We start from the raw sequence: 27,829 nt of genomic DNA on the forward strand, positions 1-27,829 counted from the left end.
AGTGCCTCGCACCGGTGGCGGCTCAGCTGCGCCGCGAAGGGATCCACGTCCACCCCTACCTGGACGACTGGCTCATCCGAGCCAAGACAAGGGAGCTCGCCGTGGTTCACACGGCAAGGACCGTCCAACTTCTCACGGACCTGGGATACTCCGTGAACTACGCCAAATCCCACCTGGTACCCGCGCAAGACACTCTGTTTCTGGGAGCGAGGCTCAACACAGTGTCCCTTCTGGCCTCCCCGTCGGAGGAGAGGACCAGGACCATCCTGGGCAAGGTGCAGCGGATGTTGGTGGCCGACGCGGCCAAGGTGAGGTCCATCAAGTCCCTCCTCGGAATGATGTCTTCCTGCATCTACCTCATTCCCATGTGCAGGCTCCAGATGCGCCCGTTGCAGGAGTTCCTGGACGCGCGCTGGATCCAAACGACGGGCAGCTTCGAGGAAAGGATCACACTCGACGAGAGTTTCCGACGAGCGATCCGGTGGTGGGGCACCCGCGCGCATCTGACGGCGGGCATGGACTTCCAGACCCCAGCCCACCAGGAGACAGTGACCACGGATGCCTCCCTGGAAGGGTGGGGAGCGCACACCGAAAATCTGCACGCAAGAGGCCTTTGGCTCCCGACGGAGAAATCCTTACATATCAACGTCCTGGAGCTCCGTGCAGTGTTTTGGTCCCTCAGGTCCTTCCTTCCGTCCCTCAAGGGCAAGGTGGTGAGGATCTTCACCGACAACGCCACCACCATGTTTTACATCAGGAAACAGGGCGGAACCAGGTCCCCAGCACTGTCCAAGGAGGCGCAGGACCTGTGGCATTGGGCAGTCGCCCAAGGGATGTTTCTGGTGCCGTTTCATCTGGCAGGGATAAAAAACACCATCGCCGACTAACTCAGCAGGGAGCTGCGCTCGTGCCACGAGTGGGAACTACGGCAGGATCTGGTGGATCGCCTCTTCCGACGGTGGGGCACACCCCAGATCGACCTGTTCGCGACGGCGACGAACTCCAAGTGCCGGAGGTTCGCCAGCAGGTTTCCCCAGGCGAGGAGCATGGGCGATGCTTTCTCGTTCCCCTGGGAGGGCCTGTTCCTCTACGCGTTCCCTCCTTTGCCACTGCTAATCCGGCTCGTCAACCAGCTCAAGAGGTCACGGTGCAGGATGATCCTCGTCGCACCTGCGTGGCCGAGGCGGATATGGTTCCCGGACCTTCTGGACTTGTCAGCGTCCCCGCCAATCAAGCTGCCGGTGGACGCGGATCTGCTCTCCAGGGAAGGAGGCGCCATCCTCCACGACCCGAAATCGCTGAACTTGCAGGCCTGGCTCCTGCAGCGCTAGAGTTTGGAGGATACGACATACCGGCCGACTGCAGAGAGGTTCTTGCAAAGGCCAGGGCGTCCTCGACTCTTAAATGCTACGGACACAAATGGAAGAGGTTATCTGTCTGGTGCCACGCACAGAAGATTAATCCTCTACGGATTACGGCTCCCCAAGTACTGCCGTACCTGCTGACGCTGGCCAAAGCTGGACTGGCACACGCGTCCATCAAGATTCATCTTGCTGCGATCTCCCGATACACCAGAACCACGGGGCGGACGTCCTTGTGGTCTCATCGTCTGGTGAAAGAGTTCATGAAGGGACTGTTCAGATCATTCCCGCCGGTGAAGGCTCCGACCCCGGCGTGGGAGCTCAACGTGGTGCTGACCAAGCTCATGGGACCTCCGTTCGAGCCTCTGCACTCGGCCCCGTTGAAGTTTCTGTCGTGGAAAACAGCGTTTCTTGTGGCCATCACCTCCGCACGACGGGTGGGAGAGATCCAGGCCCTTTCCTGCAAGGCCCCGTACTTGACTTTTCACGACACGAGGGTAGTGCTCAGGACGCACCCCTCCTTCATGCCCAAGGTAGGTGCCGTCGGACTTCCACCTCAACGAACCCTTGGTGTTGCCTGTATTCTTCCCGTCGCCTTGGTCGCCGGCTGAGAGAACTTTGCACTCGCTGGATGTGGCTAGAGCGCTGAAGTTCTACGTGGACCGCACAAAGTGTTTTCGGAAGACGTCACAACTCTTTGTGAACTTTGGACCTGTCAATCAGGGGAAGGCTCTCTCGAAGCCTTCCATTTCCAGATGGCTCTCCGGCTGTATCATGTACTGTCATCGGTTGGCAAACCGACCGCTGCCTGGCCGTCCGAGAGCCCATTCCACCAGAGCGATCGCAGCTACCACGGCGTTCCTTTCTGGTGTGCCCCTGCTGGACATATGCAGGGCTGCTACGTGGAGGTCGACGCACACCTTCACGAAGTTCTACTGCGTCGATCGGGATTTCAGGGAGGAGTCCAGGGTCGGTCAAGCAGTGCTGCGCAACCTGTTCGCCTGAGGTGAGCCTGGTGAGGAGGTAAGATGCTTAATGTTGAGTTTGATGCAATGCTTAATGTTGAGCCTTTGCCACCTCCCGTGGTTGTGCATGTGTGTACTGCTATGTATTCTTTATTCATGAGCATGTGAATCCATGCCACACCCCATGCTGGAGAAGGAACAAGTTACTTACCTGTAACTGTTGTTCTCCAGCATGGGTCTGGCATGGATTCACATGCGAACCCTCCCGCCTACCCCTCTGCGGCTCTTCACTTGGTCATACTGCCACTTCACGTGCTTCCAAATCTGAAGATGGCTGCCAGAGGCGGTGCTTAGGTAGAGGGCAGTCATTGGCTGTGGTCAGTATGACGCAGAGACCAGTGATTGGTTATTACTACGAAAGACAGATCAGAAACGAAACTGATACTGGTTTTTTCTTTACCGAGGATTCCCAGCCTGACGACGGGGAATATTCATGAGCATGTGAATCCATGCCAGACCCATGCTGGAGAACAACAGTTACAGGTAAGTAACTTGTTCCTTATATAAGATAACCGTGTGATGAAAAATAGGGTAGTTGCCACTGCCACCAGCCAAGTCTTGATGAAAAGGGAGTGAAACAGTGCTCCAAGAGAAACAGACAAAAAAGGATAAGAATTAACCCTTTCCAATACTCCATGTAAGATGGGTTGTACTGGGTCTGTGATTTAAAGAGACTACATAAAGTTAATGGCAACTTTACATGTTTCTGGGAGACAGTAGTCAGTCCCAGAAAAATGGAGTCATTGGGAAGTCTAAAAGACAACCCTGTGTCACTGCACTGAAGGTGCTGTGTAACACACATAAAGATGTGTGAGCCCAGGATCACACAAATGGTAAAAATACACACAGCAAAACACATGTAAGTGTGGGAAGTGTGGGAAAAATGCTTGCACTCTTACCAGGTGAAACAAATACACCCTAGAAATCCAGCAAAGCTGCAGAGGGACTCATTAGGTAAGGGAAATCAGCCCTTTGAGTCATGGTAACTGGATCTTTTGAGGGGAGGGTGGGCTGGTGTGATGTACTCCATTTATGGGGTAGCAAAGTCATGTACAGGGTCAAAGTGGCAGATCATCAGAGGAGACCTGTGGCAAGGTACATTATTCTACCCTGCTGAAAGTTTCATAGGAGGAAGATATTATCAAGATGAGGAACCTCTTTGAGGACAATCAACCAGAGAATATGGTTATGCATGCCTTTACATCTGGGCTGAAGGTGATGCCCTACCTACCTCCCTCCCTCCTGATAGGAAAAGTAAAGGGCCCAATGCTTTTAGGTGAGACGATCTTTTTACATCATGGAGACTAGTGCAAAGATGCCTCTTGCTCTCTGACCCATTACTTGAACACCCTTTGGGACATAAGGGAAGGCTCTGCCAACTTTCCTTGGTAGATGCCCTTACTTCTGATGACAAGGAGGCTGCAAAACAAGATCTGGAGACTGGCCTAGATGCACCTGACTGAATGGTTAGGTCCATGCTCATGAGAGAGGACTGAGGCGGCAGTCCTCCTAAAGTCATGGATGAAGACCACCTGGTTTCACCCCCACTGGCCAAGTCAAATTGATGGTTTCAATACGACTGCTTCATTAAATTCTACGGCCAATTAATTCTTTGACTTTTGAACAGTTAAAGTTCCTCAAGAGCACAGCAAAGTCCCTGGGGTTTGATGTACAGCAGAGCTCTTAATAATAGAGAAGTTGGTATTTTCATCCCATCTCACCTTTTGCCTAAAGGAGAAGAGGTAAGTCCTCCCGAGGGAGGCATCCGGGTCATCAACAGCAATGTTACTTGTGCATCACGTAGGGGATAGGCACATCCAGGGGCAACACTTATTATCCTCAGCCCCATCATCCAACCTTTAATTTGGATCTCTTTCACAGGCTGACAGCAGTAGGAGTGCTAATCTTAGTTTGCCAGGCATGAATCATCCCCATTGTTCGCTTTGTTTTTAGAACTAAGAGCAAAGAAAATGGGTCAAATGGCATTTTGTGGCAGGGGTTAGCCTGATTTCTCCTGGCTACAAGCAGTATCTTAATAGTTTTGAGCTCCTGCCAGTGTCTTACCATGCACCTGATGTGCAGTCAAAACTGCCAACCCCTTTGTCTATAAAGCAGATGAATCCCTTGAGAATTCAAGACACAAAGGCCACATCAAAGCCCCTCAGACTGGCGGCCCAGCAACCACCATTTTTCTTTGCCAGGGGGACATTAATTTTGTCCTTTTGCTCACAGGGGAAGAGGTCTAGTGCTGTCCAGCTAAGAGCAACAGATGTTTCGCCCGCCATGGTTGTGCTAGCGGTGCCCTTAAAGAATTTTCCCCATCTCTGCAGGGGAAACATAGCCTCGTTCTGATGGACAACACAGTGGCGGTTCACTATCTCAACAAACAAGGTGGTGTGCACTTCCGTCCCCTCATGGAGGGAGTGATGCTTTGGTTCTGGTTGTTGGGGAACCGGATCTCCGTCTCGGCAATTAATTTGGCAGGCACAGAGTACAACTTGGCGATTGCTCTGAGCAGGCAGGGCAGGGTCTCTCACGAGTGGGAAGTGTGCCAGTAAGTCCTAGAGGAGTTATTCAAAGGATTGCTTTTCTCCCGCAGATTCCTCATCTTGATAGCTCTGTTGCTCGGAACCATTTTCCACAGGGGGTGTAGTGGACCTCGACTCGGCAGTCTATCATCGATCTGTCTTGCGCAGTGATTGATCGTCGGCTCCGGAAGTGACGTTGGGTGCCATAAAAATGCCACGTCACTATGCCCCAATCCTCAGTTCCTTTTTTCCATACGCTCACACACTGCATCAGGAACTTGCTTGAGTTTCACTTGATGTTTTTCAGTAAATTCTTTTTGATCTCCCTCGATAATGTCTTCGCACCGGATCTCTGGTTTCAAGCTCTGGCCGGATTGCGAGGCCAAAACGTTGGTGACATACCCACACAACATCTGTTTGTGGTGCCTGGGTTCCACTCAAGACACTGAGGCCTGCACGTCGTGCACCGAAATGCAACCTAAGTCCCTGCGAGACAGAGCCGGTAAGCTGGCCTTGGGCCGACCGTCACCAAAGTCTCCAGGCGTCGTCTCTCGTCTGGTCGTCTGAGGGCGAGACTGAGGAGCCCACTTGTCCCGACGAGAGCCAACACTGCAAGAAAACGAAAGAGGTCCCACTCCAGAAGCCATTCCTCGTTGTCCTCACGGAAGAAGCAACGCCACCATCAGCGGAAATCTGATTCTTCCTCGGAGCAAGGTAAGCCCTCTAAGGGACCGACCACTCTGGAAGAGTGGTATTTGTTTAAAAAAGAAATGCTTGACATTTTTCGTCAACAGGCGGATGTCAACGTGGCTCCCACCCCCGACCAGCAGGCCTCTGCAGCAAAGCGACCACTCGGGAATATTTGGATTTGTTTAAAAATTAAATGCTTGACATGTTTCGTCAACAGGCGGCTGTTGGTGCGGTTCCCACCGACGACCAGCAGGCATCGGTAGCAAAAGCGGGTGCTTGGTACACCGGAACCCACACTCGCCAAAAAGTGGACGCCGACTGAGGTTTCGAGCTCTGTGGCCTACAAGGCCAGGAAATCACCCTCACAAAGTCTCTCCCACGGCACCCATCGCCCGTCCGAGGTACCAGCACCAATCTCTAACCCTTCGGCCTCTAGGGCTCTGCTGCAAGCTAATCCCTCGCCTCGGCATACAGACCTGTGGAGCCAAAAGATGAGCCTTCGACATCGGTGCTTTTCAACCGCTGTCGCTCACGCGGTTTTTCGACTCAATGAGGTCTATTTTCTACACTGATCAAGCCGAAGAATGTGAAGAGGTCGACCCCATCTTTATGGAATCGGTGGTGTCAACTATTTTGAGGTCTGAGACAACTTGATGACACTAGCTCAAGGCCTTCAAGATGCCAGTGGGTTGGACATATCTCCAGATCTTGAGATGCAACGGAAACAACCCTACACTCACACCCATGTAAAATGTAGGACATTGCTAGAGAAAGTGGTTGACACACTGTGCCTCAACTCGGCCGCCAGTCCCCATCAACGGTATGACCCGACGTCGTCCTGGATGAGGGTCCGGCTGTTGAACACAACATGCCCTTCAATCAGGCCATAGCTGACCCTTTGGCTTCCATCTGGCAGAACCTATGCACTTTGGCCTCCGCGAGTACCAATGTCACAGGGACGTACAAGCTGGCAAGAGGGGATCCCTCTTTCCTCTCAACACACCCTTCCCTGGAAGGGTTGGTAGTTCAGGCTGCCACTATATCCTCCAGGCCCACGGCATCCACGTCCAATCTCCCTACTGACAGGCAAGGGAAAAGGATTGGCCAAAAAGGTACTTGCCTCTGGCAGCATGGCTCTTAAGGCCACAAACTTAGCTTGCGGTTTCACAAAGTTTTCTTATGGTTTGTGGAAGGCAGTACAGCATGCAGCAGAATACATTCCAGAAGGTCACATGCAGGACGGATGTATACAGCTGGTGGAGGATGGGATGGAAACTGCCAAGCAGTCCTTGCAAACAGGCCTAGATATTGCTAACTGTGTTGGCCGCTCCATAGGGCTGGCAGTAGTTATGAGAAGGCAAGCCTATTTGAAAACGTCCGGCTTCTCCCCCAATATACAAAACCACCTTCTTGACATGCCTTTTGAGGGGAGATTCTTTTCAGATAGAAGGCGGATGATTCTTTGGAGAAATTCAAGGAGTCTAAAATTGCTGCTAAGTCGCGTGGTCTGGCTGCGCAGCCAGCTAAGCCTGCTTTCAGCTTTGCATCCAGAGGCAGAGGCTATAGGTACTATGTGCCTTATGGCAGGAAAGCGCAGACCCAACAAGCCAGGCAGGGGCAGAGGCGTTTCTTGCATCCCGGAAGGGGCAGAGGAGCTTCTTAGGGCCAGCAGACAGCAGCTGCGGTGGGGGCGACAACGCTTTAGAAGTCGCTTTGATTTTCCACTCCCACGACATACCGGTTGGTGGACGTTTGGCAGGGCATTGGTCCCAGTGGCAGGAGATAACCTCTGATGCCTGGACCAGTTAATTCAGTGGGGTTATTGTCTCCCGTTTTTGAGAACCTCCGGACAGACCCCCGTCTTCATTGATCCAACCAGACAGGAGCTCCGGGAAGAACTCGGAGCCTTGTTGTTGAAGGGTCCCGTGGAAGAGGTGCTTCCCGATCAGAGGGGGTCGGGGCTGATATTCCCGGTATTTCCTGGTGCCCAAAAAAGGATGAGGTCTCTGTCCCATTCTGGACCTCAGGGCTCTAAACAAGTTCCTGAGAAAAGACACATTCAGGATGGTGACATTGAGAGAAATTCTCCACGCTCTCGAGCTTCAGAACTGGCTGGTGTCCATAGACCTTCAGGATGCCTACTTCCATGTGCCCATACATCTGAAGCACAGGACAGGAAATTATTGCAGTACCTCATTGGGGACACACACTATCAGTTCAAAGTGCTACCCTTTGGGTGGACCTCCGCTTCAAGGGTCTTCACCAAGCTCATGGCGGTAGTCGCTGGCTCACCTCAGGAGGTCCAGAGTCCATCTATTCCCATACCTGGACGACTGGCTGTTCCGGGGGAAGTCAGCAGAACAGGTTTTGACTCAGCTAGACGACACCGGTCGACTACTGCACAGACTGGGCTTCTAACTGAACCTAAAGAAGTCCCACATGACACCAGTCCAAAGACTCCAGTTCATTGGGCCAGTCCTCGACACTTGGGCAGGGAATGCCTTCCCTCCCGAGGAGAGAGCAGACAACGTGAAACAGATGGTCAAGTTGTTCCTGAACCACGCCACCTTACCAGCGGCTTCCTTTCTCTGCCTTTTGGGCCTCAGGGCCTCCTGCATTTTCCTGGTGCAAGAGGCCACACTGCACATGAGATCCCTTCAGTGGCTCCTACGGGACCAGTGGTCTCAGTTTCTGGGAGCTCTCTCAGATCCTCTCATGGTGTCCAACCAGGTAGTTCGCAGACTCGGCTGGTGCGACACTCGCATGAATCCGATGGCAGGAGAACCCTTCTGGCCCCCTGGGCCTCAGGTCAAGTGGTCACGGATGTGTCCCTGAAGGGTTGGGGCGCTCACTGCGAGGACTTGCAGGTGAGCGGCCTCTGGACTGTGTCGGAAGCCAGGTGGCATATGAATAGGCTGGAGTTCCGAGCCATCATGCTAGCCCTGAAGGCTTTCTCTCCATCGCTCAAGGGTAAGCATGTCCTGATTCGACGGACAACATGGTGGCCATGCACTACTTAAACAAGGAAGGTGGAGTGCATTCCTGTCCCCTCTGCACAGAAGCGATGCATCTGTGGTTCTGGTTGCTAGTGAATCAAATCTCTGTCTCGACAGTACATCTAGCGGGACTGGGAACAGTTTGGCGGATGCTCTGAGCAAGCAGAGCACGGTCTCGCACAAGTGGTAAATCTGCCAGGAAGTCCTGGAAGGGATCTTCTCTTTGGGGTACCCCAGCAGTGGATCTATTCGCCAAGGAAGCCAACAGGAAGTGCGAACAGTTTTGCTCGAGGGAATTCCCAGCGAACAGTGCACTGGAGGACACGTTTCTGGTGGATTGGACTGTCCCTCTCCATTATGCGTTCCCTCCGATCACCGTCATTCTGTGGATTCTCAGGAGGTTAAAGAGTTTTCGAGCGACCATGATCTTGATAGCCCGGATTGGTAGAGGACGACGTGGTACTCTGAACTCTTGGATCTGTCTGCTTCACCGTGTGCCTCAGCGGCCGGATCTCCTCACCCGGTCGGAGGGTCGGATACTACAACTGACCCCGGATTCCCTCAACCTACATGCGTGGCTTTTGAGCGGCTGAGGTATGATGACTGGGACCTCTCTGAGGAAGTTCTTGAGGTGTTGCTGGCTACATGCAGACCATCTACGCGATCTCTGTATGTGTGCAGGTGGAGAAGATTTGAGGCGTGGTGCAGGGACAGCGAGGTTGACCCCCATCTCTTGTCCTACCACAACGGTGATGGAGTTCCTGCTGTCACTAGCCTCTTCGGGCCTTCAGGTTGCAATAGACCAGGGGTATTCGGCGTCCCTTTCTGTTTGTAAAAGGTCCCTCGATCAAGGTTCATTTTTTTACCATACAGGTCATGGCCCAATTCCTGAAAGGCCTGCTCAACAAATTCCCGCCAACTCCCTTTGTTGTTCCAGATTGGGACCTTAATCTGGTTCACACCTTTCTGATGGCGGCTCCATTTGAGCCTATGCCTTCTTGTCCACTTAGGTTGCTGTCCCTTAAGACAGCCTTTTTGATTGCCATCACTTCAGCCAGGAGAGTCAGTGAGCTGCAGGCCTTATGCTGCAATGCTCTCTTTTTGCACTTCTTCAAAGAGAAGGTTCCTCTTCAAGTCCGACCAGGGTTTCTTCCGAAGGTTTTTTCGGTATTTCAAATTTTGCAGTCTAATAATTTGCCAGTGTTCTTGCCTCCTCCCCACCCTTCTAAGGAAGAACGGTTTCACTGTCTCGATCCTAAGAGAGGCCTCAGCTTCTATGTTGCCCGCACAGCAGAGTTCAGGAAGTTGGACCAGTTGTTTGTCACCCATTCTCTTTCATGCAAAGGTCTTGCGATTACCAAACAGACGATCTTGCGCTGGATAATTCTATGCATCTCTGAATGCTATCAGTCGGTGGGAAAAGAAGTCCTGCTGGGTATCGGGGCCCATTCCACCAGGGCAGTCTCTGCTTCCACGGCCCTTCAGAGGAGTGGTCCCGGGTAGGGACATTTGCTGTGCTGCCACGTGGCCCTCTTTACATACTTTCACAAAGCCTCATGCTCTGGACGTTGCACTTGGGGCTGATGCACGTTTTGGCAGAGCGGTACGGCAGGACCTGCTTGTGATCCTTTCTGCCCTCCTTCTTTGCCTTACTGCTTGGGGAGTCTATCTAGATGAGGAATCCTGTGTGAGAAAAACAATCCATTGAATGAGAAATTACCTTAACATAATGTTCTTTCTATGGATTCTTCTCCCGCAGAGTCCTCATCACCCCACCCAGCCGAACCGCTCAAAGTGTTGTGGCCCTTCGTTTCTGATTCCATGTAGTACAATGGCGATGGCTTTGGGGTGCTCATCTCAGTTGTTCAAATAAAATGTTTTTTCTAATTGGAATATTTTTAACCTCTGGTTTCTATTTCATAGTTGCCAAATTTAAGGCTGCTTAACCTCCTTCCATTTTCCTATGCAGCATTTGAGCTGGGAAAATTAGGAAGGAACTGAGGCATGGAGTGTAATGAAATGGTATTTGTATGGCACCTGGCGTCACTTCCACAGCCGACTACCGACCACCGTACAAGACAGGTCGATGATTGATGGCCGAGTCGAGGTCCACTACGCCCCCTGTGGAAAATGTTTCCGAGCAGCAGAGCTGTGGAGGATATCCATCATGATGAGGAATCTGCAGGAGATGAATCCATAGAAAGAACATTCCGGTAAGGTAATTTCGAATGGATTGTGTCCTCCCACGTATTCCTCATCTTATGATAACTCGTTGTCCCCAGCTTCGCTGCTTCGGGAAAAAAAAATTTCTCTCGGCAGAGGGCGTTGTGCTCGAGGTCGTGGCGTCGATTGTCCCTCGACGGACTCCGTACTCTGTCGACGTCACCGATGGTATAAATAGCTCGAGCTGCGCCCGTTGCTTCAGTTCTGTTTTTTTGATCGCCTCGCTATCGAGAACGGCGCGCTTCAGATTTTCTGTGAAGAAAATGTTGTCATCTTCAACTCCTTCGACACCCAAAACGGGGTTCAAGAAGTGTGTAGAGTGTGGATCAAAAATGTCGATCACGGATCCCCACCGGGTTTGTCTCTGGTGTCTCGGTTCCAGTCGCCGAACCGACGACTGCGGTTCCTGCCAATCCATGACCGAGAAAGCTCTTTGTGAGAGGAGAGATAAACTGTCGGTAGGGGGGGAAAGCCTCTAAGAAGGCTATGTATAAAAAACATAAGAAAGTGACTGTTTCGAAGGAATCGGATCGCCATAGGCACTCCAAGAGATCTCGATCTAGGAGAGGATCGAGACACCCTTCGTCATCATCTAAAAAAGTGAAGAGGAGACATGGATCTCCCTCATCATCATCATCTTCTTCAGAGTCGACGGAAGAAATTCGATGTCCGACAAAATCGGATTCTCCCATTAAATGAGAAGAATTACGTAAAAAGATGAAGGTTTTTGAGAACGCGGCCCGACCCCCTCGAAAGAACCTTGAAAAAGCCATTCCCCTAAGGTCGCTTCATTGGACGACAAAGGGAAGTCCAAGACTACCATGGTAAAGACCAGTAGTGTCGAGGATACTAAAAAAAACTTGAGTCGACGCCAAGCCGTCGAAGACTCTTCGAGAGTCGAGCACTTCTCTGGTGCCATACAAAAGACACAAGTCGTCAAAGCCTTCGACGACTTCGTCTGTGTCGACCATTTCGGCACCAAAACCAAAAACAACCTCGACGCCCGTGTCGAAGTCATCTTCAAAGTCATCAAAGATTCCTTCAACAACTTTGAAGGATTTATCAATCCCTTCGACGCGTATGGTAGAAGAAGAAAGGAGATTCACTCCTTTGGCCAGGTCAGACTTTTTTAAGTCCATGTCCTCAATTTATGAGGAATCTGGCTCAGAAGACGAAGTTACTCCTTTTGGAGTTTCTTATAGCACAAAGCAAGTTCCTGAGGAATTTATTGACCAGGAATCTAGAATGAGAGACATGAGTGATACTCTACATTCTGCCAGTGGAATTGACACCTCCCCAGAATTAGAGTTTGCCAGACCTGATCCTGCAGAGCATGCAGATGCTGGGTACAGTGGTCTTATGACCAGAGTAATAGAATATATGGGTTGGGGTAACACTTCACCCGTTTTTGAACAGGATGACATGACGGATATAATTGTCAGAGGGCCTCAAAAAGATCCAGTTCTCCCCTTTCACAGGGCTCTTCAAAGGACGGTGGAGAAAAACTGGGATAAACCAGAATGTTGCTGCTGCAGATAGCACTTTTCCAAAAAAATAGACCAGCTGGAACGGATCCTGAATACTTAAATAAGCAACCGACTCCAGAAAATCTAGTCATTCAGGCAGCATCTACATCAAAACAAACTGCATATCCCACTATTCCTCCAGATAGAGAGGATAAAAAAGTTGACGCATGGGCACATAAAGTTTTCACGTCATGCAGTATGGCGCCTAAATCGACAAATGTCACCTGTACCCTTGCCAGGTTTACCCATACCCTGTGGCACTGTATTTCGGCGGCGGCTGATCATATTCCGGAAGGCGAGGAAAGGGAAGGCTTCCTGAATATAGTCAAAGACTGGAAGGAAGCAATGGGGGAATGTCTCCAATCTGGACTGGATACTGCTGATAGTATCAGCAGGTCCATGGCTGCAAACGTTGTGCTACGCAGATTTGTGTGGTTGAGGAAGTCGGTGTTTGCACCAGATGTGCAAGCCAGACTCCTTAACATGCCCTTTGATGGCTCAAGGCTGATGAAAGCCTAGAAAAACTTCAGACCTCAAACGGCAGCTAAATCGCTTAGTGCCTCTATGCGCCAGCCTCTAAAACCTTATTCCGGCTCATCTTCCTGGAGGGGTCGTTCTTTTCGATACTACTCCTCTTTTGGTAGAGGAATAGGACGGCTTCTCAAAGGGGCAAAAGAAACTTCCCTCGTGGAGCACGAGGAAGAGGTGCAAAATCAGCCTCAGGAGCGGCATCTGTACCTTCAGCCAATCCTGCAGCCGCCTCCAAATCCCTCTGAGACCTTGTTGCACAAAACACCAGTGGGAGGCAGGATCTCTTAGCATCTGAAGGAATGGTGGGGCATTACCTCAGATACTTGGGCACTGGAAACAGTAGTCCAAGGTTACTGTCTCGCCTTTCTAAAAAGGCCTCAATCATCCACCGGGAGCCAACTCGGTCAAAATTCCAGATCAGCTCCTGTTTCAGGAAATGTTAACCCTGCTGGAAAAAGGTGCCATAGAACTGGTACCTGTAGCGGAGAGGAACAGGGGTTGGTACTCCCCATATTTTCTCATACCAAAAAAGGACGGAGGACTGAGACCCATCTTGGACTTGAGAAACTTGAACAAGTTCCTCAGGAAGGACAATTTCAAGATAGTGGCTCTTTCTCAGATCCTTCAGGCTATCAAATAAGACACTGCCTTTTATGCCAAGGGCCCACTCCACTAGAGATACTGGAGCAATTCTGGCTTTCATTGCAAATGTCCCCTTAGACAGTATTTGCAAAGCAGCTACCTGGAGCTCAATACATATTTTCACTCAGCACTACTGCATTGACACTCATTCCAAGACAGATACACAAGTGGGACAAGCGGTTCTAAGACATTTATTCGCTCATGAACCTTCTAACATCCCACCTCCTTCTTCCACTGCTCGCTAATCTATGCACAGCATGTGATTTTAGCAGGTTCCACAAGCCTCAGAAGGGATACATTACGCACCGTAATCGTATTTCTGATGCTTGTATCTGTTAGATTCACATGCGACCCACCCTTCCTCCCCTCGGAGAGAAGGCGCATGGATGCTTATGAGCTTGTCTGATACGTATCTACTTTGATACAACTGTACTTGCGCTACACCTCATGCTACCTCATGTCAGAATAATAACAATCTGAAGGACCTTGACGCATGAGGGATCATGGGTACGGTGGATGTCACACTAGGGATAGTATTACTGGCACGCCCTGTCGACATCCCTTTTCGAGTTTCGAAATCAACAACTGTAATACTCTGCAGCTTCCACTAGATGTCGCATATGCACAGCATGTGAATCTAAGCAGATACAAGCATCAGAAATACGATTATTACAGTGAGTAATGTATCATATAGATTATTACGGTGAGTAATGTATTATATATCTGAGGCTTTTGGTGGAATCTGCTTAGATCACATACTGTGCTTAGGCCGACATCTAGTTGAAGCTGCAGAGTATTACAGTTGTTGTTTTCGAAACTCGAAAAGGGACATCGACAGGGCGTGCCAGTAATAATATCCCTAGTGTGACATCCACTGTACCCATGATCCCTAACGCATGTAGGTCACTCAGATTGTTTTTTTCCACCATACCTTTCGGCGTAAAGCCTTTATCTACTTTCAATTACGTTAGATTTCTTCCTATCCTTTGTCCACTGAACGCCGAAGAACGCCGGTGAGGATCAGAGAGACTTCTATTGGAGACTGCCGCGCCCTTTGAAGGCCACGTCACGCTGGGCCTCGGCCCAGTCAGTAGGTAGAGTGGGGGAGGTCATATATAGATTATATTCCCCTTTTCCTACATATTATTCGCCCCACTGCCATAATTTGACCATATGGAGAGTTCTCCATTTAAATTCTGCCACAAATGTAAAAAAGTTCCCTTGGGTAGATAAACATTTAACTTGTAATCTGTGTCTCCCTCAAGACCATATCGAGGCATCTTGTCGGGCCTGTAGGCTCTTCAAGCCTAAAACCCTAAAGGACCGCTCCACAAAGCCCTAGGCCCACTACGCTTGGCAGCTTGAAGTCATGGACGTAGAGGGCGCTTTCAGCGATGGCAGCAACGCCGCTGAATCGGACGGCGCGGGCGACATGGAAGCTTCGGCTACCCAGGCGCAGGCCCCCGACCCGTAGGACAACCGGTGGCCATGTTGTGGGGACCACACCCGGCGACAAGAGCGCCACATGTACACTCACCACCAAACACATTAGCCCCGGCCACGACTCGACACGCATGTCGATCGGCAACGATCAACACCTAGGGAGTGGTCCACCGAATCCCTGTCCTCTGGGCATTCCTGCTCGTGGTCGCCTCACGACATGGCCCAGCCGTCCTCGGACGGAAAAGGTGTCGCCCATCAAACTATCGTCGAGACCTGGTCGTCTGACGACAATGCCGTGTCCCAACCCACTTCCGAGACTAGATGTCCCGCCTCCGAAAGTCGACGCGCTGCGTCGGACCAGGCGGAAGGCCCCAAAAAGTCTGAAAATACCACTTCCGGCTATGGGGGAGGAGGTAAACACCATTAAAAAAAATCCTCTAAAGATCCCCACAATCCTAAAGAAAAGCATGGGGAACACAAGGCTGCAAAAAGATCTAAAGAACCTCAGCCTGCCCCTAAAACCAAGGTTACACCTCCCACAGATGTGAATATGGGCCTAACCCCTCAAACTGTTACCATACCAAGCTCCAAATAATGGAGTTCTGCAGATATAGACAGATTAATGAAAAGGATGACCTTTATGGCCAACTTTTATGAAAAGGATCCACATTATTTTCAAAGTTATATGAGCACCCCCTCCCCCACCTCAGCTCTATCTGGTGCCAAGGCCACACCTGTGTCTCCTCAACCACCTCCTAAGAGGTCTCGCACTGAGACCCTCTTTCAGGGCTTAGTCATAGACCCCTTTGTTGTGGAGCCTTATGACCCAGCTTCCTACCATAAAGACCCTAACCCTCAATTCAATGATGAGCAGGATGCAGACCCTTATTACGGGGATGATGAGGAACAGGAGCCTGAAGATGAGGCTGACGCTTACACCTTAGACTCCCCAATTCCTAAAGACCCTCCCGTAAATGATTCTCCAGTCGATAACCAACTCCTCCTTAACGAGGTGTTGGCCAAGGCAGCTGAACACTTCCAAATTGATACTCAGGAGGACAAGGATTTTGCAGAGCAAATCCTTGGGGACAAGAGGGCAGTAACTCAGTCCATCCCGCTACTAAAATCTATTCAGCGCAGGATTCAGCCATCTCTACAAACCCCTAACCTCACACGTGCAGTAAATCCGCGTATCAAGAAGTTATTTTGTGCCGTTCCCTCTGACCCATTATATATTAGGGGACAACTAAAACCAGATTCCCTAGTTGTCACCACCACGAGGAAGAGACCGGGCACCCCACTTGCTTCCTCAGAGGCTCCCTTGGATAAAGAAAGCAAGAGGATTTATGGCCGAGGTAGGAAAGGCGCCTCCTCTGTGGCTTATCGGGCTAGAATAGCCAACAGTGCCACCCTCTTGGCGAGCTATAATTGCCACAAGTGGGAGGACGTTTCTGCTTTACTCTCCTCTGTACCAGAACCTTTAAAAACCCAGTTAGAACAAGTGGCAGCTGAGGGGAGGGCAGTGTCCGGCTGCCTCCTTAAGACTAACTTCGACGTGGCTGATAATGCCGGTAGAGTAATTGCTGAGGGTACGATCATTAAAAGGCATGCATGGCTGAGACAATCTGGATTTAAGCCTGAAACTCGGGCAACACCGATAGACATGCCGTAAAGAAAAAATTCTGTATTATTTGAATTGGGACTACTTTGACATCAACACCGATCTTTTTCTTTTCTGTAGAAAGCTAAAACTAAAATTACATTTTCTAAATTGTACAAATACAAACCTAAAATGCAAAACACAACCAATATCGGAACACGTGGACCACGTACTGAATACCGTAGAGCTTCTTAACTTGCCTGAATCAGAAGAAATGCATACGGTACAATCTTTCTAAGAAGAACAGAACATAATACTAGGACTATCAGCCAGCACCCCTCTGAAACCTAAATCCACGTTCATTCCGCAACCTCCGGAAGGAAATGTGGTAGATATATTCTACAAAGCAGTGCAAAAAGACTTAAGACGAGTATTCCTCAAAAACCGTCAACCAAATATGCGACACAATTTAACTCTGTCTGAAAAAGAGGCCATTATGAATCGCAAATGCAATCCAGACATAACAGTGAAAGTGGCAGACAAAGGAGGCAACATTGTTCTACTCAAGACCTCAGACTACATAACCATAGCAAACCAACACCTGGGAAATACGCAATGCTACATAAAACTAACCACCAATCCTATTCTCAAATTACAGGAAGACTGGCAAATGATGAGCAAACATTGGAATACTATTGGACTTCTAACAGATGAAGAATTCTTGTATATGAATATTTCACATCCCATCATGACCACCATTTATTTAACGCCAAAAATACTCTAAGCATTTCAAGGATTACCACAATGTAGACCGATAATCAACAGTATTGGGTCTCTGACAGAGAGGATCTCGGAATATATTGACGACCATTTACAGCCATTGGCAGCAGGACTCTCATCCTATATAAAAGATAATAAGCATATAATACAACCATTTGAACATATAGAATGGGAACCCAACTTCTGATTAGTGACTTCAGACGTATCCAGTCTTTATACCAGTATTCTTCATGAAAAGGGCCTACTCCCCACTGAATACTTCCTAAAAACAAGGTCCATGGGCCTCATTCCGAGGCTGGCGCTATCCATGGAGTAAATAGCACCATGGTAAGCAACCATGGAGCTATTTACTCCATGGAAATCCGGCATGGTGAATGGAGTAATTACTGGTCCATTCCAAGGTTGGAGGGACATGTAATTCCCCATTCACCATACCGGTTCCCCATCCCCATTCCTGCCCCCATAGGGCTCAATGGGAATGGGGATGGAGTAAATTACGGCACCGTAAATTACGGTGCCGTAATTTACTCCAAGGTCCCTTTGCAGGTTGGATTTTTAACGCCTGCTAAAAGCAGGCGTTAAATGCCAACCCGCAAAAGGGAACTCGGAATATGGTGGTAAGTGTTAACGGTCACCGTTGCCATTAACGGTGACCGTTAACCCTTACCTCCAACCTCGGAATGACCCCCCATATCTTTTTTAGAACAAAATCACATACTATTGGAGATGCTGGACTTCACACTTCGCAACAACATTTTTTCTTTTAACAAGGACATATTCAGACAAATACAAGCAACACCGATGGGGGCTAAATACGCCCCAGCTACGCAAACCTATATATGGGACACTTTGAGGCAGAGCATGCATGGACCCATCCTTTTTTCAGCACAACCAACCTAGTCACTTATTGGGGCAGGTATATTGACGATATCATGATATGGAATGGAACAGAAAATCAACTCAGAGTACCACCAATACCTGAACACCAATAACTACAATTTAAAATTTACAATACAGTAAAAGTAGCATCAACTTTTTGAATTTGAAATTGTTCAAAGAAAACAACAAAATTCACACTACACTTTTTATTAAGGAAACAGCAGTTAATAGTATACTGCACGCTACCAGCAACCATCCTCACCATATTACCAGAAAAATACCATACAGAGAATAATTAAGGATCAAACGCAACTGCATATAAATTAAAGATTTTGAAAAACATGCAAAGGAAAGTATCAGCAAATTTCAAGATAGAGGTTACAACCGCAAACTTTTACAAAAAAGCTATCTCAAAACAAATCAAAGAACAAGAGCAAATCTTCTTATGAACAACACCAACAGACCATCAACAGGGGAAAAAACTTGATTCATTACAACATACAACAGCAACAACAAAATACTTACCAATATTCTCAAAAAGAATTGGAACATACTCAAAACAGATAGTGACTTGGAACAACTATTAGACCCACAACCAAGTTTAACATTTCGGAGAGCCAAACATTTCAAAAACATACCTAGTCCATCTCATTTTGTTAGTGAGAAGAACACCAATATTGCAACACAAATGGTGTGGCTCAAACCACCAACAATAGGAAACTACAAATGTGGATCCTGCAGCCAATTTAAATTTTCAGACAACGCAAGAACCACCATCACACAGCCCAATGGACACATAAAAAAAATCCAATTCATCAATTGCAATAGCAAATATGTCGTTTACGTAATACAATGCATCTGCTTAAAATTGTGCATTGGGAGTACCATACGAAATCTAAAAACAAGAATTGGTGAACATATCAGAGCCATTCAAAATCAAGTACCACACACACCACTGGCTTATCACTGTCAGACCAATCATCTACAAAAATATTGGTAAATTAAGATTTTTTGGAACTGACAAAATCAAACCCCCACCGAGAGGAGGAAATATAGAAAAATATTGATAAAAATAGAAGCATTTTGTTATTTGCCATTTGGACACTTTCTATACTGGACTTAACAAGGACCAGGAGATGCACCATTTCCTGTGAAGAGAAACTTTCTGAACACCATCATTGGGCAGTTATACCAATAGAACAAGGTGCTAAGCTTGCGAAAACATACAACTAATTTGGTCTGGTTCTAGAATGATGATCTGTGATCTAAACCTTCAGGAAAATAAACATACGTGACATTTATCAACACGCTCTATCGTTATGAAATATGACATCTAAACATCAATGCAAATCTATAAAATAAGCAAAACGTGAAACATTCAAGTTGTCATCTTTTTAAAAAAAAGTAACATCTCTCCATTTAATGGCAACATGATAAAACAATCAAAACAAAAATAATAAATTAATTTATAGAAATCGATCGTCATTAGGAACTGCTGTCACGTGCAAAACTAATTTAACATTAATCGTGCCAACATGTACGCTAACTAATCATCATGAGAAGGGCTTTCCAACAAAAACAGTAACACTTCAAATGTGTAACAAACAATAGTAATTACATACGCATACAAAGTTATGTTTATCTACAAACAACAATGCTCCCAAACCAAGATGGTGTTAGGGAACACAACGCAGCGCAACACGTCATCGCACATACGAAAATATAATCATGTGACCGGAGCTTGCAATCATGAAGGAAACACCGACACAGACCGGCGAACAGCGTGACAAAAAGTGACCCCGGAAACAATAAGATTACGAGGTAAATTCAGCAAACATTTAGATATAATTTCGCAAAGGCGAATTGTAAAGATGTGTTAAACACACTAAGATTCCAATGCAAAATATGGACTTTGTAAAAATAGAAAGCATTTGTAACAAACAATTGCAATATTACGATTATGAGGCCATAAAAGGTTTCTGGTTACACATATTCTCGCTAATACGAGTTGCAAAGATGCGATACACATTTTTACCAAAACGTTAATGCAAAAGAGCGATTCTGTCTTACCCGAGGGCATTGGTAATAAACATTTGCCTTTCTCGTGCAGGCAACCTGAATACCACCTGGAAAGAAGGGGTTCTCCCGAATGAACAGTGCAAACTACATTTGAAAATTAGAAATACTAGGTATTTTCAACTCAATAAGAAATGTTTTAAACAGTAATGTCCACACAAAGGGATGCTTAACCTGTTGAAATAACATTTCATTTACTTATTGCACAACGAGTTTCCCATTTACAAGAAATGCATTTCTGTGATAAATGTTCTCGTTGGACCAATATCTTATCAACTGAAAAGTTGAAAAAAATTTCTATAATACAAGATACCAAGGAAACAAACTATTTAAATAGTAATTCTGTGACACCTGACAGAATCTAATTCAAATTAACCTTTTAAAACGCCAAAAAAAAGGATTTTTGTGACTTCTAACAGAATCCAACATAAGGAAAAAAGGAACAATACAAGATACTAAGGAAACAAACTATACAAACAAAATTTCTGTGACATCTAACAGAATCGAATTAAAATTAATTTTTTAAAAAAGCCAAAAAAGGATTTTTGTGACTTCTAACAGAATCCAACAAGGGAAAAAGAAATACGCAAAGTGGAATGCTATATAGGAACCTCCTGAAGAACCATCAAATACTTAGACGTAGAAACACGTGTCGAGGAACCTAAAAAGCAGAGTTCTGAAAAACAAATATCAAACAATGCTCTGAGGAATCTAGTAATTAGAAAGAGCTTACAAACTCAAGAAAACTTTGAAGGGCTAAAGGCAACCAACAGATTTTTGAGGAACTACAAATTGCAAAACTGGGATACCTTTATAAACCGTGCATGACTTGTCAACACAGGACATTTGATTGAAAAAAAGAGTCACTACACGAACCAACTGTATGAAAAAAATGTCATAGTGATTGATTTTGTGAATGACAAATAAAAGGCGCCAATTCAAATACAGAATTTTTTCTTTGTCTCTTTTCTAACCCTGGTCAGCCTGAGGGAATCTGTATTTTGAATTTGAGCTGCCATCTCAGAATACTACTTTTTACCAAATATATACTTTACTAAATAAACATCACGATTCAAGGGCGCCAGTAGCCGCAAGAAGGCTGAATAATTGAAATTTAACTGATAGACATGCCGGTCTAGCCTAACATATTATTCGCCAAAGCTGTCGAAGATGCCCTCAAAATGGCAAAAGATGAGTATGACACTTTAAAATCCCTTGGTCAACTCACTAACAAACCCTCTGGAAGAGGGGAAGCAGTAATGTACGCCGCTTTCGAGGCAAAAACTCCCAAAGAGGGTCTAGCTATAGCCAGAATCAGAGCTCATTGTGGGGGAATAACCAATCACAGTCTTGCCAGGGCTACCCGAGAGGGCAGAGCAGGGGTCGTGGGCGGGAAAGAGGCAGACCCGCTAGAGGTGGAACGCCACCTTCCAAAAAGTGATGTTGCGCTTCAGGTCCCCTCCAATGCTTCCCCAGTAGGGGGCGCATTACCAACTTCACCCACGCATGGGAGGGAATCACCTTGGAAAGATGGCTGCTGTCCACAGTACCCAGCGGCTACTGCATCGAATTACTCAAGCGCCTCCACGGCAAAAAGTACACTGTCAGGAACACCAGCAGATCCTCCTAGAGGAGATTGGCACTCTGCAGTTAAAGGACTCCTTAGAGGTCATCCCAGCCAACCAGGTAAACAAGGGTATTGTTAGGGAGAATTCCCATAAAGTTATCTTACCTAATTAGTCCCTCAGCAGCTTTGCTGGATTTCTAGGATTTATTTTTCTCACCTGGTAAGAGTGTGAGCCTTTTTCCCACTCTTACATGTGTTTTGCTGTGTGTGTTTTCACTTTTTGTGTGTTCTTGGGCACTGGAGCCTCACCTACGCCATGGCCTCATATTTTCATGTGCGTTACACAGCACCTTCAGTGCAGTGACACAGGGTTGTCTTTGAGACTTCCCACCGACTCCATTTTCTGGGGCTGACTATTGTCCCCCAGAAAAGGTAAAGTTGCCATTAACTTTACTTTAGTCACTTTAAACCACAGACCCATTACACCCCATCTTACATGGAGTATTGGGAAGGGTTAATCCTCATCCCTTTTTGTCTGTGTCTCTTGGAGCATTGTTTCGCTCCCTTTACATTAAGACTTGGCTGGTGGCAGTGATATCTACCGTAACCTTTCTACCGCAGTTATCTTATATAACCATGGTATTGTTTTAGGCTATTATATCAGCCTCAAACATAAACCCGCTTGACCAAATACATTTTATTTTTGCTCCGGCTGGGTTTATTCGCCATTTCTTTTTGTTAGTCTTTATCATGTTTTTCTCTGCACGCCAAACCGGGGATGATTCCTTTGTTCGCTGTCTTTTCGCGGGTTTCTGCACAGAACCGCTCCTTAATGCGCCTGAAAGTCTGGGTAGGCAGGATGTGAGGGAGGGATCTTCGGACCCCTGCCATGGGTTTCCTTGGTAACCCAAGTCACACTCCTGTTTGATTGGCTGGGGGAACTGTCCTTGCCAGGACAGCCACCCTGCTGTGCGATTGACAGCCAGGCTGTATAAATGGGGGGAAAACTGCATAAAAAGCAGGTCTCTGGGACTGGAAAGGCAGTGTCGCCACTGGAAAAAAAAAAACGACCAACGAGGAGCTGACAGAAGAGGACCCCTACAACGACTGAACCGCCCTGTGAAGCCCTGGTGCAGGTCTGAATCTTCAGAATCCGACAACAGAGAAGATCCTCAAGGAAACTTCTTCCCTTGAGCTGGTGGGACCAACCAGTTCACCCAAACTGCAAGCCAGGACCCCTCCTCTGGTCGAATTCGCTGTACAGAGCTGCAGTGGGCCAGATAGGCAGGATTGTCGGACCCCGCTTGGGTTTTAAGGAGCGCACCTTTTATTCGTTGCTTTGCTCTGCTGCTGGTTTCTTACCTGGGTAGTGCAGGACCCTCCAGTCTTCCTACTTCTTGTCAGTCCGACAGTCACTTCAGGAACCGTGAGCCTGGAGGAACTATCAGGAACGTCCGCCTCAGCTGAAGCTTCCTCTCTGTTTTAAGGTACTGTGCAAATCCGGTTGCTCATTTCATTCAACCGCAGTGAAAGTGTTTGAAATCTTTCTCCAATCCGAGGGCTTGTCCTCTTCTCTTTGAACTAACTTTTGTATCAACCAACCTCGTCCGGAAACCGTGCCACGAACTTTACCGCAAACTACCCTGAACTGTATGATCTTGAGCAGAAGACTTTTGACCATTTGACTTTGGCCCTAAGCCTTTTCTACCTGATTCTATCTCTGTAGTTCCTCTTGTTCAATTGCCCTGAGTACATACCTGTTTCTATTAACATTGTCTTTCCCTCCCTGTTAAATTTCTGGAGTTCCATTTTGCTCCCACTTCATTTTGTGAGCTTAACTTGTCTGTAGTTTAAGGGGAGTGGTGTGGTGTATTAAGTGATTTTTTTTCTTTTTAGACTGCTTATAATAATGTACTGTTATACAACTGAAGAGTGAAATAAATGTATATTCTTTTACTTGAAAACCTTAGGTCAGTGTTTGCCTGAATCATAGTAATTGCTGTCCTTTGTGTAACTATCTGATACTGCTCACTTACTCTTGAGATAAGTCTGGCTGCTCAGCCATCGCTACCAGTTTAACTGTGTAGTATAGGCTTGTACCAAAAGTTAATTTGTACTGTCACTTGTAGTCTTAATTGTGTGTGGTGTTCCCAAAGGGTACTGCATATAATTCTGCCTAACTGGTATTTATTCAACCTACTTCATTGTGCCAAAGAAAGATCTCGCAATGCGCCTAGTATTAGATTTGCACCCTGCAAACAAGTATGTCAAGCCACTAAAATTCCACATGACTACGCTACAAGAGGTAATCCCCCTACTAAAAAGAGGGATCACATGGCAACGCTGGATATGAAAGATGCCTATTTTCATATTTCAATGTTCCCAGCGCACAGAAGATTCTTGTGTTTCAAAATAGCAAACCAGCACTACCAATTTAAGGTGCTGCCCTTCAGAATAGCCTCGGCTCCAAGGGTATTCACCAAGGTACTGGCGGTGGTGGCAGCGCACCTGGGCAGGGAGGCAATCCCAATGTACCCTCACCTGGACTGGCTCATTACAGGGGAGTCCGCCCCCACCCCCCTAATTTGCAGACAAAACATCCAAAGAACCATCAACCTCCTCTTTCAATTGGGCTTCTCCATCAACGAGAAAAAGTCAAGCCTGGTGCCAAGCACCTCGAAACAGTTCCTAGGAGCTGTGTTTGATACTCAAGAGGGGTTGGCCTTTCCGTTGGAGGAAAGAATTCAAAATTTGTTGCTGCAAATTCCTCACTATCAAGCCGGTTGCCAAATAAGGGTGCGCAAAGCAATGAGTTTGCTAGGCATGATGCGGCCTTGCATTTATCTGGTTCCCCAAGCGCACCTGTGCATGTGACCCATGCAGGAGTGGTTGGCGAAACAGTGGTCTCAGGCAAGTGGTCAGTGGGGTAATCTCGTGGTCATTTCACCAACATTAGTACAGAATCTTCGCTGGTGGACGAGAGAGAATCTTAACGAAAGGGAAACCCTTCTACGACCCAGAGGTTCAGGCCGTTGTCACAACAGACGCCTCCTTAACAGGGTGGGGGGTTTACTACCTTCACCACACAGCTCAGGGTCTCTGGTCTCGCAAGGTTGGTCAGAACCACATCAATATGCTGGAACTACTAGTAGTATTCAGAGCACTTCGGGCATTCAAACCCCTCTTATCAAACCAGTCAGTTCAGGTCCTTACAGCACAACTGTAATGTTTTACATAAACAAACGGGGGCACTCGTTCTCAAAATCTGTCCAGGCTTGCCCAACAAATTTGGAAATGGGCACTCAAACGGATGATTTACCTGCCGGGCCAACATGTTCTGGGGGAACTCAACTCACTAGCAGACTCTGAGCAGAGATACCCTTTCAGAGGAACACGAATGGCAACTAAACAAAGACGCCGTAGAACACCACTTCTCTCAGTGGGGTTTCCCCACAATAGACCTATTTGCCACAAGCGAAAACAGTCAATGCCCAGACTTCGTGTCCAGGTTCCCCCAGCCAAGCTCCAAGGAGAACGCCCTATGGATGAACTGGTCAGAGATATTTGCCTATGCTTTTACACCAACCGCTCTCATGAGGAAAATGGGGAACAAGATACACAAGGAACCGATGACACTTATCCTAGTTGCTCCTATGTGGGCAAGACAACCATGGTATCCACATCTGCACAAACTGGCGATGTGCGATCCCATCAAACGCCCGTGCCAGTACAACCTACTCACTCAGCACGAGGGACTAACAGTGCAGCAGCACTCAATGAACTTGGCAGAATGGCTCCTGCGGTCATAGAGTTCGGACATCTCAATCTGCCACAGAGATGCATGGATATCTTGAAAGAATCAAGAAAAACAAACACTAGACACTGTTACTTTGACAAATCGAGAAGATTTGTAATTTGGTGCCAGACTTAACAAATCAACCCCATAGAATGTACTCCATCCCACATTCCCACTTATATGCTCCATTTGCTAGATGCCGGGTTAGTTTTTAACTCCCTAAAGGTCCACCTAGCGGCTTTGTCAGCCTTCACAACCTCTCATAATAAGGTCTCATGGTGGAAAGTACTGGTCATGAAAGCATTTATGGAAGTAATAAAGAGACTTCACCCTCCAATTTCTAACCCGCCGCCAGGGTGGGACCTCAATGTGGTGCTCGCTAAGCTCATGGGACCCCCACTTCGAGCCTCAAACACCTGACTTATAAAACTGCCTTCTTAGTGGCTATCACTTCCATAAGAAGGGTCAGTGAAATCCAAGCATTGTCAGTGCAGGATCCTTTCTTTGTTGTACACAAGGACAAGCTGGTTTTACGTACTCACCCTAGGTTCTCCAAATTTCATGTAAACCAGTCAATTGAGCTACCGGCTTTCTTCCAGGAACCCAACAGCTCAGCCGAGGTAAAACTCCATACACTAGATGTGAGGAGAGCAGTCCACTACTACGTAGACAAAACCAGACCGCTAAGAAAAACAGTTCAATTGTTTGTCTCCATAGCGCCAGGCAGAGAAGGTGACTGCATTTCTAGGAATGCCATCTCTATGTGGATAGTTGGATGTATCCAACTGTGCTATTCCCTATCAGATGAAACACTACCTTTTACGAACAGGGCTCACTCCACAGGAGGTACAGGAGCCACTCAGGCTGTTATTGTAAATGTCCCCTTAGATGGTATTTTCAGGGCAGCTACATGGAGCTCAATACATACTTTCACTCAGCACTACTGCATTGACACTCATTCCAAGACACATACACAAGTGGGAGAAGCAGTTCTAAGACATTTATTCGCTCATGAACCTCGTCACATCCCACCTCCTTCTTCCACTGCTCGCTAATATATGCACAGCATGTGATCTAAGCAGATTCCACAAGCCTCCAAAGGGATACATTACTCACCGTAATCGTATTTCTGATGCTTGTATCTGCTTAGATTCACATGCGACCCACCCTTCCTCCCCTCAGAGAGAAGGCGCATGGATGCTTGTGAGCTTGTCTGATACGTATCTGCTTGGATACAACTGTATTCGCGTTACACCTCATGCTACCTCATGTCAGAAAAATACAATCTGAGGGACCTACACGCGTGAGGGATCATGGGTACAGTGGACGTCACACTAGGGATAGTATTATGTAATATATATATACTTTTGTATCCCCACGAAGGATGGCACACCCGGAAAGAAAACTCCAAGAAAAATAACCTCCAATAAAGTAGCAAAACAGAGAAGATTTCCTTAAAACTGTCCCTTTTTATTTTGACATGCAGTCATAAAAAAACGTGAGAGAAACATGGTGCCATATATAAATATGGTAGGGTCGCCAGAATTATCGCTGACAGCATCCGAGGTGGTCGATCACCTCTGATGCTTAGTGACGTCATGGCCTCTGGTCTCCCTCACGCACCCGAGACGTGCAGGGTGTCAGAGTTGTAGACATCTTACTTGCAATTATGTGGACGTCTCTGGTCACATTTACCGAGCACAGGTGCTAGAATTCCTGATCAGGTAAAATGCATGCTATGGTCTTACGGTACTCCAGAACTTTCTGTTGTAGGTTATTGTTCATCTCGCTCTTGCCTCCTCCCAAGTTCTGTACTGCTTTGGGGGGGTCTTTCTAAGATGTGCAATTATTGGGAGGAAGGAACCTTGTATAAGGTTTCTGATTAATTTGTGCTTTCACCTGCATATTCCTCATTGCACTCCCAACCTGCCCTTCATTAAGAATAACCTGTAACTTGGGGACCATAGTTCTGAGTTTGCTCATCCTCAGAGTGTAGAGAAAAATGAATGGACAGGAGTTCATGTGGCTGAGCAGGCTTCTACAACTCATGTCACATCAGGCGTTGTGGGCAACAACACAGAGCCGCAGTGTTTCCCCCTGATGGCTGAGAAAGAGTCACCATCTAGACTTGCACCTGCCTGAAGTATATTTCTAGGATAAGGAATC

General features: G+C 47.3%; 1 protein-coding gene across 1 annotated transcript in view; it reads left to right on the forward strand.

Annotated features, from left to right (window-relative positions):
* The window catches only part of NRDC (nardilysin convertase), a 1,236,039-nt gene that overhangs the window by 1,100,177 nt on the left and 108,033 nt on the right, over positions 1-27,829 (forward strand). The window lies entirely within an intron of this gene.

Source organism: Ambystoma mexicanum, chromosome 1q, assembly GCF_040938575.1.
Source record: "Ambystoma mexicanum isolate Mex_15411 chromosome 1q, UKY_AmexF1_1, whole genome shotgun sequence".
Lineage (NCBI taxonomy): Eukaryota > Metazoa > Chordata > Amphibia > Caudata > Ambystomatidae > Ambystoma > Ambystoma mexicanum.